Raw genomic sequence first — 15159 nt, forward strand, 5'->3', positions numbered from 1 at the left:
TTTAAAAATCGGCCCTTAAACATAAAATAAACCTAGCTTAATATTAAGAAAATTTCACATGAGCTTTCAACAAACCTGACAGAAATATTTTAATCGGTCGAGTTATTACGTCAAGGGCGGTGTGAACATGCCCTAATCGGATTATATTGGTTGACGGTAGATGGTAATTGAACTCTGCGTCAGCTCAAATGTATGTTATTAGTTCAAGACGTAGGTATCAGGTAAGGCGTAGAATTACATATGAACATAGCATAGGAAGTATGCTTTGTGCATTGTATGCCAAGTATTGGATGATTTACTCGGCATGCGCGACGTCAAAGAATATCCGCTTCGCATTTTTAATATCATGAGCATAAACAAGAGATGGTAATATGCGTTTGTTTTATTTTTCACAAGTCTTTTAAAGAAAAGTATTTTTGATAGATTTATTTTTTCGTTTTAGGACAATGAATGTTGTGAACTAGAATCATTATTAGCGTATCTATTAAATTTGATAAAAAAAATTGTACATTCCCAAATAGCAAAGTGTAATATGTAACATTGGAAACTGACTGTAATCAATTTACGTTTAAAAGAAAATGAAAAAAAAACCAAGATTAAATTACTGGCTGCTAAAGCTTCCTAAAAACATAAAAATCATTCAACCTTAAAATCTAAGCATCCTTCCAGGAAAAAATCACATTGAAAAGAGCCAAACTCCCAACACTAACTTGTAGCTTACAAAATTAATTATACTCAGTCTATCGATTTAATTGCTGTAAAATATATTAAAACAAGATGCCATCAAACTGAATTAATTTGGATATAGCTGTAAAGTTATTTATGTAATAGGTTTATAGCCAGTGTTGTCCCGAAGGGATACAATGAATAAATTAAAATAGGTACTTATATTTATTTTACTTTTGATAATGTCTTATTGGTTAGCGACATATATTTTCAATTTCATCTTAAATTTGTAATAAGAATTTACTAGAAGTCCAATTGAATATGATTGCCAAAATTATCAAGTTTTATTGATATAAAACAGTACAATTTTGTTTGTTGTTATTAATATTGAGATACATACCTATACCTTTGATAAGTACATATTTCAGTACATTCTTTCAATAATAGTTATCTATTACTTCAATATATTATTTTTGTAGATAGGTACCTAAAGCAAATACGATAATGATAAAATATTTCATTTTTATAAAATTAAAAAAAAAACAAAAACAAATAAATATAGACCAATAACGATCAAAAATACAAAAAAATACATTAGATCTCTTCTCAGTGTACTATTATTAAATGGTATATGCTAAATCATTAAAAAGAGAAACAGTCCGTTAATTGAAAGCTTTAAATTGAAAGAAACCTCAATGAATAAATTCCTAGCAAGTATACGTTTGTGAAACATTTGGCCAATCACAATCAAGTCTTGTCGTTAGGCAAAATTGTTGCCGGTGTAAGTTGTAATTTTTTACAGAGTTAACGAGATCCCATTTGGTAAATTTAAGCTTATTTCGAAGTTAAATTGGAAATAATAAAGACTAGAACGATTTTATTTCTACTTTAGAAATTGTCTCCGTGTTTCGTGTTTTAATAAGCGGTTGTATTAATTAATATATTTTGAACAAATTACGGAACATTTTCAAAGACTACATAGTTAGATGGGACTTTTTCATTAATTTGATATTTTGTGACTATTGGTTATGTAAAAGTTTTAATTGTGTTTTGATTTGTTTTGTGTGATCTGTATTTTATTAAAGACAGTAGTAGGTACAATTTGTTTTCTCTGTCTGATTTATAGAAGCACCAGTATCTACTTTTTACGCTTCATAATTTTTGCTCTTCACAAACTTCTTCTGCTTAAGAAAAATGCATCTTTTGACGTAATAGAGGTAACCTTTATAACTTCGGAAATACTTTATCCATAATTCTACTTTCTTATCTGTGTAGGGATAAATCTCAACAAATTTAATTCTCTAAAGCGCCCGTTTAAAATGTTCATTAAATTCAATAATCCATCGACCATTTGGCTTTTAAAGGCCGATATGTCATTCGTTCAGTGTGCCTTATCCCTATCCTATATCGTCTTTGGCACAGTGCCAAACGTCACAGCCACACTTTATTACCAATACGCGCTTACTGTATGCGAATGGCCTAGCTTGGAGTCAAAATAGTCTTGGTCTACATGGTTAGTGTGTACTCGCCTTTATGTTATTGTTCAGTGCGGTTTATTGATTTGCTGTTTTGATGGTGTTTTTACTGGAACATTTAGCTAGACTTTCCCTTGATCTCTGATGTATATGTTACCGGAAATGTATGAAATCAAGGAATTGTATACAAATCCTAGAAAATATGTGTACAATTCCGATACCATTTAGGAAATGTATAAAATATTGTTTAATAAACTATTTAATGCATAGATATCCTAGGAAATGTATAATCTTCCTAGGAATTGTAAACAATTCCAATATCGTATTAGGAAATGTATAAAATAAATGATTTCTGTAATAGAACACTGTAACGGGTAACAGTCTTACCGTAAAAGAATAATAATATGTTCATATTATCTTACTAATTAACATTTCTTAAATCAACTTATATTCAGTCAAATCAAATTTTCATTTGGTTAGTAATCAGTCCCCTCGCCCCGCTGTCCCCTTGTACACGTCCCAGTCGGATTGTATAATCTGCCGTATTACAAACGGCCGGCATTTTGTAATATGCCGAAATTCGTCTTTTTCCAAAATTCTACAAAAAGAGGTCGTGAGCCGACGGAGCCCCACTTCGTGGGGCTCCTATTTCTACGCAGTTTTAAAAAACACGAACCTAACCTAACCCACCCCCTTATCCAAACCAAAAATTCTGATGAGATTCTCCCCCCATCTACCCGTGTACCTTCCAATATTATTTCATTATACATTTCCGATTGCTATTTAGGAAATGTATAGATTTCCTAGGCAATGTGTATAAAATAATTTATTTCACACATTTCCGTGCGATTTTAGGAATTACATACATTTCCTAGGAATTGTATACAATGACGGATTACATACATTTCCGGTTACATATATACTTTTACTTATTTTTGTAATACTTTTGCCACAAGTCTTTATTTTATACTAGAGGTCCGCCCCGGCTTCGCCCGTGGTACATATTTCGCAATAAAAGGTAGCCTATGTCCTTTCTCGGGTATCAAAATATCTCCATACCAAATTTCATGCAAATTGGTTCAGTAGTTTAGGCGTGATTGAGTAACAGACAGACAGACAGATTAAATTTCTCATTTATAATATTAGTATGGAAATATGGATTTCACTAGGTGTCCGCATGTGCCTTGGCCCGCTTTGTAGAAATCTTAACAAATTATATAGGTACTGAAACCTTTCCCCTTGGATTACTCTATCTAAGCATACAGTCACACAGACGTTGAAAATCGAATTTATTTTATACTATGTAGTGATGTTAGTATACATTCAATTTCTATTATAATACGAATATGCTCTATTACTCTAAAAATATAGTTGAAACTGATAGCAATGTTTTATAGCATATTGTCAATTAATAATAATGCTTATATAAACTATTCTCAGATATTTGAATGTTACACAACCATTGTTCAGTCACATAGTTCAGTCATCTCTCAACAACAAAACCCCATCTAACAACTGCCAATACAAACTAAAAAATAGTGACAAACTAAATCCATATAAGTTATTATCTGGTTATAAATCATGAGATCTCGTCGTTCAGTCGCAGGTCGTCCAAGAAATATGGTACGTGCTCCAGGATTTATTTATGAGCCGGCAATCGTGGGGAAAATTGACTTTTCGACAAAAATACACTGAACTCAACTATACTGCAGATGATTATCTGTGCCGTGTGCTTTATTAGGTATTGTTACGAAAGTTTAGCTTTGTCTATTACTTATTTAAGTCTAGGTATAAATTTATAGGTAAGTATTCATAAGTATTAAATTAATGTATTCAAAACCGCTAAAACAGTAATATTGCGACACGAAAGTGAGTTTGTCCGAATTCCCAAAATAAAATTAGAATCATATTGTTTAGGAAGATCTACTTCATCAAGTATTAGAAAAAATCTAATAACCTGATTCACAGAAGAATGTTGTCAGCAAAATAAAATGAATTTAGAGTTTCAGGTAACTTTCTGTTAAGTAATTTTGTATGACTGAGGAATAAATATTCCAATAACATAAGCTCACGTTTATAGGTTTTCCGGCTCATTATTTAGAGTCAGGAAATGTTAAAGAAAATAATTAAAACAATTTGCTAAATATAAATAAATGACAGTTATATTTACGGCAGTTAATTTTCTTCGTTTAATATATGAAGATTAATATATATTATGAAGAAAGGTTAGAAAAACTTAATTAAAAAATCCCTAGGTAGTTACCATTCTTCATTTAACACATATAAAAAAACAAGTTAAGATACAAAGAAATCACACGTAAAGCAAACCAAGTGACATTTTTTCATAAAATTTTACATCATAATAAGAAGCTCGTCTTAAAAAGAATAAGTAGCCCCAACTAATTCTGTAGGACAAAGTTTGTCGTGTCATAAATTTTTGTACATAATGTTCTCGACGATTCTATCTGTATTTTTTATCGGCGAAACTTCGGAAGTTCATAATAAATTCTCTGAGATGTAGGCTTTTTGCTGATGCCCATGTCTTGGTAGGAACTTTGTACCTGGGTAATTTTAATACCTACACATTATATAATATGAATATCGAAGAATGCATTTTAATATCGTTTTTTCAAACATGATGCGTGGTATTTCCAACAATAGATAATCAAAATATTTTTTACAAAAACTAAACAAGCGTTATTTTAAACAGAACAGTTTAATTCGTATGGTACCCGGATAAACAATTTAAATGAGGTTTCAGGCACGTTTCAGGTCACATAGAGAGTGTAGAATCTAGAGGTATAAGCTGAAACTATTCTAAGATTACGAATTTGTACCAAACAGATTAATTGCGGTTTCATCTTTCTGTCCTTTACTGTCCCAGATATTAAGTGCACCATAACTCCGCCCATTAACTTTATCCACAAATAACTTTATACCTGTAAAACTAAAATTAGTGGACAATATTTTTTATTCGTTTCTTTATTGTCTTGTTAGTTCTGTGATTGCGGTGCGGTACTTTGAGGGACTATATTTCTGATATTATCTGGTAATAAAGTCAGCTTTATGAGGAAATCTCAGTTATTTCCAATTTAACTTTGGCAATGTGGATTCCGTGACAAGAAACGATTCAAATGTTAGTTTTAATTTGAGAAGTCTATTTTGTGAAGCACGCAAATCGTAGTTGATGGTAAACTAGCTATTTACTGCTGCTTTACCCGTTCTACCAGCATAACATCTGTTCCTGATAATTTACTTTTACTAATTTATATGCTTTCGGTTTTAATTTTATGATAGAAATAAACAAAAATATCCTCCTATAATATTATTAAAAACCTTACCGTAAATCAATAAACACCCAGATAATTATTATCTTTTACATTTACAGTATTATTAGCATGAAATATTTTCCATTAGGATTTTGAATTTAAATAAACAACAATATCTGTACAGATTTAAGTAAGTCTTAATATCGGCACGGCCGTCAAAATAATAGCAATCTTTCTGCAAGATTATACAAACATTTTGAAGCTATATGTACCTATTGAGGTATAGCTAGGTACTTATATACACGATCCCAATCCATCACATTTGGCTTAACTTAGCAAATAGTTCCAAACTCAAGGGATACTTTTCAAGTTTCGGGCCAACTTGCGGTTATCTTATTAAGTTAAGAACATTCCTCTGTTATATTTTCAAACAAAAATCCTTATTATTTTCTTCAAGGAATCTAGGCTCGATTTTTGGATATAATTGCAATACTTACGCTCTTTACTTTTACCGTAATAATATTACGATTGTGTTCGCAATTCTAAATGGCAAACCTTTTTTGTGTATTTTATAGCTAAGCACAATTGAATATGAATTCTTTTGTTGATCTTTTTAAGTGGATTTATTATTTGCTTTTCAATTTTTGTTAGATTTGTTTTGCGATAAGAGGTCTATAATAATTCTAAGTATAAATGATGCTGGAAGGACCTTTAGATAGAATAACATTAACGTACGTTACACTTAAAAATTCATAAGGAATTGAAAGCTAGGAAATTTGCGTGCGTTAAAAAATACAAACATACAATTTAAAACCATATTTCAAATATTTTTGTTAACTTCAACTCAATCTAGGTATAATTAAAGTAATCTTTATTTTTCCTTTCATAAAATATCAACACATTCCCATTCAACATTTTAGTAATTCACACCACTACTAAACTTTGAAATCCATAAAAAATCCAACCAACACTTAATCCGCACCCTTTTTACAGGCAATTGTTTTCAAAGCATAACTTAAACCAGTCTTTTATGTTTTGGCAGCATCGCAGCGATAAAAGCATTCAAGCAAGTTGTAAAACTCCGCGGAATTGTCCTCAAATAACACTAAAACGTAGTAACACGTACACTGTTACGTCTTCATGTACGGTGATATGATAGGTCTTTAGGCGGGTGTGCCAGTGCGTAGCGATAACTCGCTTTCTTAATATATTTATTTATTGAAAATCTACTGGAAGTTTTATTGTACTACGACTGAATTTCTTCATGTACTATTTGTTTATAATAATTAATATGCGAAAGTATGATATGAACATTTTCCGCTTAATGCCTTGGAATCTAAAAGCTGCTACGACAAACAGCAAGCTTCCTTTTTAAATAATTAATGGTATGTTATAAATACGATTAATGTACTTGTTATATTTTTATATAGGTAGGTCTCACAGTAATTTGTATTTTAATTAAAATATAACATACCTTTTTCTTTAAGATGTGTGTTTTTTTTATTATCATTATAAATCTTAGCTCTCAGTATACGCAAATCTTTACACGAATTGTTCAATGTCACAGTGTTGCGTTAAATGCTAAACACGGTCCTTTAGAGGCGAAATTTAATTTTATCCTAATTGCCTGAGGTGCGCCACGCTTACAAAGATTACAGAATCCTGCTACTAATTACAAGCTATAATGTGATATTTTAAGGTAATTGTTACTGTTTTTGGTAATTGTGGTTATGTTTGTTTTATATCTTAGCTAGGACTTAGAGTATGTTCGTAATTATAAGACCCGTTTTGGTTTAACTATTATTATTACTGTGTAACTATAATTGGGTTATTGGGAATAACTTTACATGTTAATGTCAAATGTGAGGGATAGATTTGTGAATTTTGATACCTAGATGTTACTCGTAGTTACGAATTAAGTTGTAAAATTTGTAATTTAATTTCGCAAATTAAAGATTTAAAGAATCTGTTTCTATGTAATATTTATTTGATCTAAGTTTTATATTTATATTTTCAAAAATATATCGATATTTACTTAAAAGTAAGATCTTGCCATGTCGGCTATTTATTATAGGTATGTAAAATCCAACCGTTGGTATATATGGAGTGAAAGTGATGGTACAAAACAACCATAATTGGCCGGTTGTGTATCATCACATAACAATTATACTACGTCTAGTTTATTTTCTCTCCTTTGTCTCTCCTTTACTCCTAATGCGTATTTTGCATCTCTATCTAACAGAGCAAATCTAACAAATAATGACGTTGGGTTACAGGACTACCCAAAATTAGTTAAATGCCGTAGATTCAAACCCAGATAAAACATAGATTAGGTACAGTCATTTCGTTCATGATAACAGTTATTCTTGCCCCTAAATTTTATCAACTAGCTTCACGTCCGCTGCTTCGACCGTGAAGTCAAATGAAATTCCCATGAAAAAGGGATGTTTTACCGTGGCAAAGAACTACGTAGCTCTCTACCTTACTAACTATCTATCTATACAAAAATCATACCATAGAGTCGTTACGTTATGACATGAATAAGGACAAATAAACACGCTTCCGTATAATATTAAGGCCGGTTGCAGACCTTCACCGACCATCAGTGCGTACGTACGTCAGTCGCGCTTGTCATAATATGTATGGAAATACGCGTGCGTATGGTCGGTCTAGCTATGAACGGTTATATGATATTCCATACATATGACAAGCGCGACTGTCGTACGCACTGATGGTCGGTGAAGCTCTGCAACCGGCCTAACGAAGTAAGGATAACAAAGGCAAAGTATTATTCGTATAAAATGTTTCGATACTCTTTTAACTTTAAACAATTTTGTACCATGTGGTTTCATTCTCAGTGTATAAACTATTTCATTAAAATATTTTCACCATGCGCTCTGTTAAACGTTTATTGAGTTTAAAACTGTATGCGTTTAAGATATTTGCTGTTACAAAGTTCTTGTGGCGGTACGACCTATGGATGAATGAACATACTAAACAACAGTATATTATGTTAGTGAAAATATTGACTTTATTAATTTTATGTGAAAGGTAAACAATATAATATGAAAGGTGAACAATCTTTATCCGAACCGCAAGGGACTGGAACATGCTTCCTGAATCTGTGTTCCCCGACGAGTAAAATATGGGGGTCTTCAAGCGTAGAGTGAACAGGTACCTTCTAGGGAAGCGCGTACCATCTTAGACCACATCTCAGCTTAACATCAGGCGAGATTGTGGTCAAGCTCTTCCATATCGTCAATAAAAAAAAATATGAATACATTATTAGAGTTACATATTTTGTGTTGAATATAAACATTGATCAGCAGTTTAGATGTGTTGTTAAAAATGCTGTTATTAATAAATTAATAATGGTTATTAATGAAAATATGGTTATTGGAATTCATATCAAATTTCACATTGAAAAAAACATTATTAAGCTATTCCATAGCTTCTATCGCGGGCCTTGAGCGCGGGGACCGAATCGAGATATTTCGTAACGAAAAAACCTCACTCTCTCCACTCCGACGAGCGGAGGTGTGGCTTGAAGGCATAGCATGCAATAGCTTTACCGCGGCAGTCCCCGAGTGCCACACGTAGTTTTTTTTATTATAATAGACTCGTGATTACAAATTATTGAATTTAAAAAGTAAGAATTCCTTTGTACCCTATGAATTGATGATAATATAGACTCATACATAAAGCTTACGTTATTTTTATATTGAAACTAAAGAGCGGTGAATTCGTGCACAGATTCTGGGTACAGCATTCGCTTTTTTAATTTCCTGTCAACGAAATAACATGACGTCATACATATTTTTATACCGAGTTTTCATCACGCATTAAAATTTTCAATTTTTCTTTATGATCAGACATGCATAAGTTTGGATTTTCAATCATAGAGGTGGGTGGTAAAACTGCCAAATTATAGTACGTAGCTTTTAAATGAACATTGCTTCAGAATTATTTTCCTGATAAGTTTTTTAAAACTAATACCTACGTTAAGTAAAAAGAAAAAATGACTTAGGAAAATAAAGCCCTCTAGAAATTTGCACTCTTCTTTCTTTTATAATTTAGGTATATTGTTCATTATGAAAGGATTTTTGGACATTGGTCCTTTATGGGACAAAAAAGAAGGATAAGTTTGTATAAAGCTTCGTCCATTTTGAAGACAAAGCGTTAAAACTTAAAATACTGTTTGCCGTTTAGCCAAGTGAATACGGGTCAGTCACTGTACCATACATAAAAAAGAGCGTGTGTGCTAAGTACACGTGTCAGAAGTGAAACTTCTTTGGCAAGATTCAAAGCTACCAAAATCGTGGCTTTACTCTATGACGTAACGATAATGCTGTGACGCGACCATGAATTTTTACTCTTTTTTTCACTTCAAAAAGGTAATCTATGACTAAGAGAAGATTTTTATCTACTTGAAGCGTTTAAAACGATAACACGGCGTATATTTTCCAATTGGGTATAATTTGAAAAGTTAGGCTGACTGGCCAGAGGCCAGATTTAGGTAAATATTTAATTTTGTTTCCAGTTTTGGAATGCTCATTATAAAGCTAAGATAAACGGATGCTTGAGGTTAATGAACTTTTTAATTAGTAGGTAATTATTTATATATATACGTCACATTATTATGTATGTAAAATAATCTATACATAAAATAAATCTGTAGAATAGTCAATTCTGTACATTGAAAATATTGAAAAAATAAATAGCAGGGGGTGTTACTGGATCGATACCAAGCCCAAATATGTGATTAAAAAAATTTTTGTCTGTCTGTCTGTCTGTCGGTCTGTCTGTCTGTCTGTATGTTCAGGCATCACGTGAAAACTAATGGTACGATTTCGATGAAACTTGGCATAATTATTCCTTAATATCCTGGGCATAAAAAAGGATACTTTTTATCTCGGAAAAATACGTAGAAAAAAAATAAATCTTAATTTTTCTTAATTTTTCCGCGCGGACGGAGTCGCGGGCGGAAGCTAGTTATTATTAAATTAATAATGCATGATGTATATGTTTTAAATAAATGTTGTGGTCTAGATATAGCTATTAAGAAATCTGTAAGAAGCTCGGATTTCGAAAGAGGAAAATCCAGAATCTTCTAAATTAAACAATGGACTTGCTCCCGGTAAATAGCAGAATGATTTAATGAGATTATGCATACAAAAAGACTGGAGATATATTTAAATTCCTTTTTTCTTGTATATTTCTTTGATGTTAATATGAAATCATATGAGGTAGGTACGTTTAATATTAGGTATGTTTGCATTAAGGATTTATTCTCGTTTCTTACGGAAAGTCTTCTCCCATCTACTTTTTGTGGAAGGTCTTCACAAATCTATTTATGTTTACTATTTTACGTTTTAAAATCAATATTATCTTAAAATTTTGCACTTTACATACTTACTTTACTAGTCACTTTATTAGTCGGTAGATAAGATGGAAAATCTTGCTGTTTATAGCTAACATATCCTTTTAACTCGCGCTAATTTAATACTTGCAACATGATTACCAACTCACTAATGAGTTTATTATACTCAGCGGAGAAATAATTATATATGTAATCTATAAATACACCGATACGTATTTATAGATCTCAATATACTTGCATCAGTTTTCTTTGAAATACATGGATGTGTAAGGTTGCTTGGTAGAAATATCTTTAAGGCGTAAATCCACGATTTGCGCACTAATTTTAAACTGTCTCTTGTTCCTGCACTTTTGTGTACCTAGTTACAATGACGAGTCGGAACTGGAAAATATCATAGGTAAAAGTGTGCAAAATGGTAAAGTAACACGTTAAGGAAATTTTAAGACACGAGGGATACTAGAGCAGGTTTAGAAAATACTATTTTGCAATTACTACACTAATAATAGTAGGTATATCTACAGTACACTATATAAAAAACGAATGCGAAATAGCACTTTCGACGTTATTTCTATGCTATACATATTATAATAATAATAATAATAAAAATTCTTTATTGTACACAAAAAGAGAGGATAAAACAATTATACAACAAAGTACAGAACAAGTACAGAGGGCGGTCTTATCGCTTCGAGCGATTTCTGCCAGACAACCACAGCAAAGGAAAGCTGCAGAGAAACGGAGTAGGTGGTGCACAACTGAAAGTTGAATTTTAATACAAATATGTATATAAAGTACTACATATAAATATATACATACAATACATACATATACGATATATATACATACAATACATACATATACAATATATATACATACATATAATATATACAACAAATATATATACATAAATAATACATATACTTACAAAACAGTGTTAAGGTTCATCAATCTTGTGATAAGGAAGCATAATGGTTCCTTAGCTCCTTTTTAAAAATAGGCAGGCTTTGAGCTCTCCTCACAACCTCGGGTAATGCATTCCATAGCGAAATGGCGGTGACAGTAAAGGAAGAGTGAAAGAATTTTGAATGATGATGAGGGAAAGATAATGTCAGGTTGTTCGAGGATCGTAAAGCTAGGGAATGGTTGGAAGATACGTAGGAAAAGTTTTGTTTCAGGTAAGGAGGAGTTTTAGGATCAAATAGAATGGAATACAAGAGGTGGAGTATGTGAGTATTCCGGCGAAGGCGAATTGGAAACCACTTGAGCCTGGCTCTAAATTCAGAAATGTGGTCGTATTTACGCAGTCCAAATATAAATCGGATACAAAGGTTTTGCAGTCGCTCAAGGGAGTTAAGCTGGCATTCGGTGAGGTCGGGATAACAGACATCTGCATAATCTAAAATAGGGAATAGAAGGGACTGTGCAAGCGCAATTTTAGTGGGAATTGGTAAAATATTTCGTAGTCGCCTAAGGGAAGCAGCGACACCAAACATCTTTTTGCGTACTGCGTTGAGTTGTACCGTCCAGGAGAAGGTTTGGTCAAAGTGCAAGCCGAGGTTTTTAGCGGTAGCGGAATAGGGAATAGGAGTGTTGTTGATTTGGATGGAAGGAATAGAGGTCCAATCCACTTTGGCAATTAATTGAGGACTTCCTATGATAATTGCTTGCGTTTTGGACGGGTTAATAGATAGGCCATATTTATTACTCCAGTCGGCAATACTTTTTAGGTCAGCATTCATAGTTTTCACGGAGTTATGTAAATCAAATAGAGAACATTGCGTGTACAGTTGTAAATCGTCAGCATACATATGGTAGGGAGAAGAAATATTTTGGGAAATTGAATTAATAAAAATTGAAAAGAGGAGAGGAGACAACACGCTACCTTGAGGTACACCGACAGAAACATTGCACCAAGAAGAAGTGGAATCATCAATCTTGACACACTGCCGGCGACCTTGGAGAAAACTACGAAACCAGTCAACAGCTGCTGGAGATATGTTAAGAGAACCAAGCAAACTCAACAGAATGTCGTGATCCACGGTATTGAAAGCATTGCTGAAATCAAGCAATGTAAGCAGAGTGAGTTGCCTGTTGTCCATTCCAATACGAATATCATCGGTTATTTTGACGAGAGCAGAAGTCGTGCTATGACCGGAGCGGAAACCGGATTGAAAAGGGTTAAATAGGTTATTTTTGTTCATGAACGAGCATAACTGACCCTGCACTAAACGTTCAAGAATCTTGGATAAAAAGGGTAATATGGAAATTGGTCGGTATTCGGAAAAAGAAGAGGGATTGTTATTTTTCGGGATAGGAATTATAAAAGCGTCCTTCCAAGCTGAGGGAAAAGTAGACAACGAAATGGAGGAATTAAGGATAAAGGTAAGGACAGGGGCAATGATGTCAAGGATGGGGACGATCATATCACGACCAATGCAGTCGGGACCAAGAGCTTTCGATGAAATAGACAGAATATTCTTCTTAACATCACAGACAGCGAATTGACAGAAGTTGAACGGTGGGATGTTAGGAGTCGGTGCAGATGAAAGATTATTTAAAGTATCAATTTTGGTGCTAGCATCAAGAGCGATAGAAGTATTTGAGAAGTATTGATTCAGTAGGTTAGTATCGATTCTAGAGGAAACATTATTTGAAGGTTTACCAACTCCTAGTGATTTAAGAAATTTCCAAATTTTTGCTGGATCGCCGTTCTCGATCGATTTATGAACATAGCGCTGTTGTGCATCCCTACACATAGTATTGCAACGATTACGTAGTTTTTTAAAATTTTCAATATTCTCAGCACAGCAGTTTTTCCTAAGCTTGACTTTAGCATTATTTTTGCGATTTATGGCTGCTTTTAATTCGTTGGAAAGCCAGGGGGCAGGAAGGTGCTTGAGTTTTACTGGCCTTAAAGGAGCATGTTTATCGTAAAGCTGCAGTATGAGTTGATTAAATATGTCCAGCATTTGGTCTATACAACCAGCAGAATAAATACTAGACCAGTCAGTATTTTCCGCATCTTCACGAAGACGATCCAAATCCATTCCACTAAAATTGCGTTGCATAACAGTCTTGTGTTTCCTTTTGGGAGGTCGGACTTTGTAGGATAGGAATATAAGGTCATGATATGAAAACATCTCAGCTGGGCATTGGCCAAAGCTGGAGACGTGTTCAGGGGAGGAAACAATCATGAGGTCAAGGAGAGATGGGGAGGAATTGGGAAAATGATGTGTTGCGTTGAGAGGTAGGATATGCAGATTGTGCGAGTCGACAGTGGATTTTAACTTATCAGAACGATGATCACTCTTAAGCAGACAGGTGTTGAAGTCGCCCATTATAATAATATGGTCGAAGGAGGGAGAAAATTTCTCAAGGAGGAGATCAAAAGATGGGAAATAGTTAATGGAAAGGTTTGGACTGTAGAACACCCCAAGGAGTATACGAGTATGCATGACAGTTACTTCAACTAAAAGGTGTTCTGCTTCATCAGCGGGAGGTGGTTGAGAGGAGGTACTGAGGATAGTGAACGGGATATTACTGCGAAGGTAAATGGCGACACCACCACCGGTCCTACCAGTGCGATCATTTCTGATAAGCTGGAAATCAGGAAGGGAGTAGGATATGGATGGCAAACAGGGCTTGAACCAGGTTTCGGATATAAGGATGGCATGGATATTTTGGGAATCAGCGAGTGCCAGCAAATCAGGATAGTGAGCCGGAATACTCTGGGCGTTAATGTGGATGATATTAAAATTTTTTGGGACATCGAAGTGAGAGGAGAGAGTGGATTGCAAAGGAGAAGAGGAGGTGCTGTGGAAGCTATCAATGCTTAGATCAGAGTTAGAGGAACTCAGTGAGGCGAAACTTTCAGAGCTGTTATTAAGTGACATAGTATATAGCATAAAATATAAACTTATAATAAATAAATAAGTATATTAAATAAATACAAATAATAAATATCGACGTAAGAAATAAAAATAAAATAAAATAAGTTAAGATAAATAACTAAATAATAATAAAATATAAACAAAAAGTCAAATATAATCTAATATATAACTACTAAACCTACTCAAGTTAAAATTAAAAGCGTTTACTGCAGCGATTCCTGTGCTTTTTAGCGCCTTCACAAAGTTATCAAACAGAAAGAAAAGAAAAAAAAAAAAAAAAGAGAAAAAAAAAAGCACAGTTAACTACGAAACCAAAGTAACAAATAAAAAAAAAAAAAAAATATATATATATATATATATAAAACAACAGCAAATTACTACTACCATTAAACACCTTCCAAAATATTTATAAGCAAACAAATAAACCATAAAATAAAAATAAAATAAATTAAAACGGTAACACCATGATACGAAATGTG

General features: G+C 33.1%; 2 protein-coding genes across 2 annotated transcripts in view; one reads left to right on the top strand and one right to left on the bottom strand.

Moving 5' to 3' along the window:
- Window positions 1-15159, bottom strand: part of LOC123692240 (NAD(P)H-hydrate epimerase) — a 494715-nt gene that overhangs the window by 168780 nt on the left and 310776 nt on the right. The gene's annotated exons all lie outside the window — the stretch shown is intronic.
- Window positions 1-15159, top strand: part of LOC123692236 — a 218378-nt gene that overhangs the window by 126673 nt on the left and 76546 nt on the right. The window lies entirely within an intron of this gene.

The sequence above is a fragment of the Colias croceus genome, chromosome 6 (assembly GCF_905220415.1).
Source record: "Colias croceus chromosome 6, ilColCroc2.1".
In the NCBI taxonomy this organism is placed as follows: domain Eukaryota; kingdom Metazoa; phylum Arthropoda; class Insecta; order Lepidoptera; family Pieridae; genus Colias; species Colias croceus.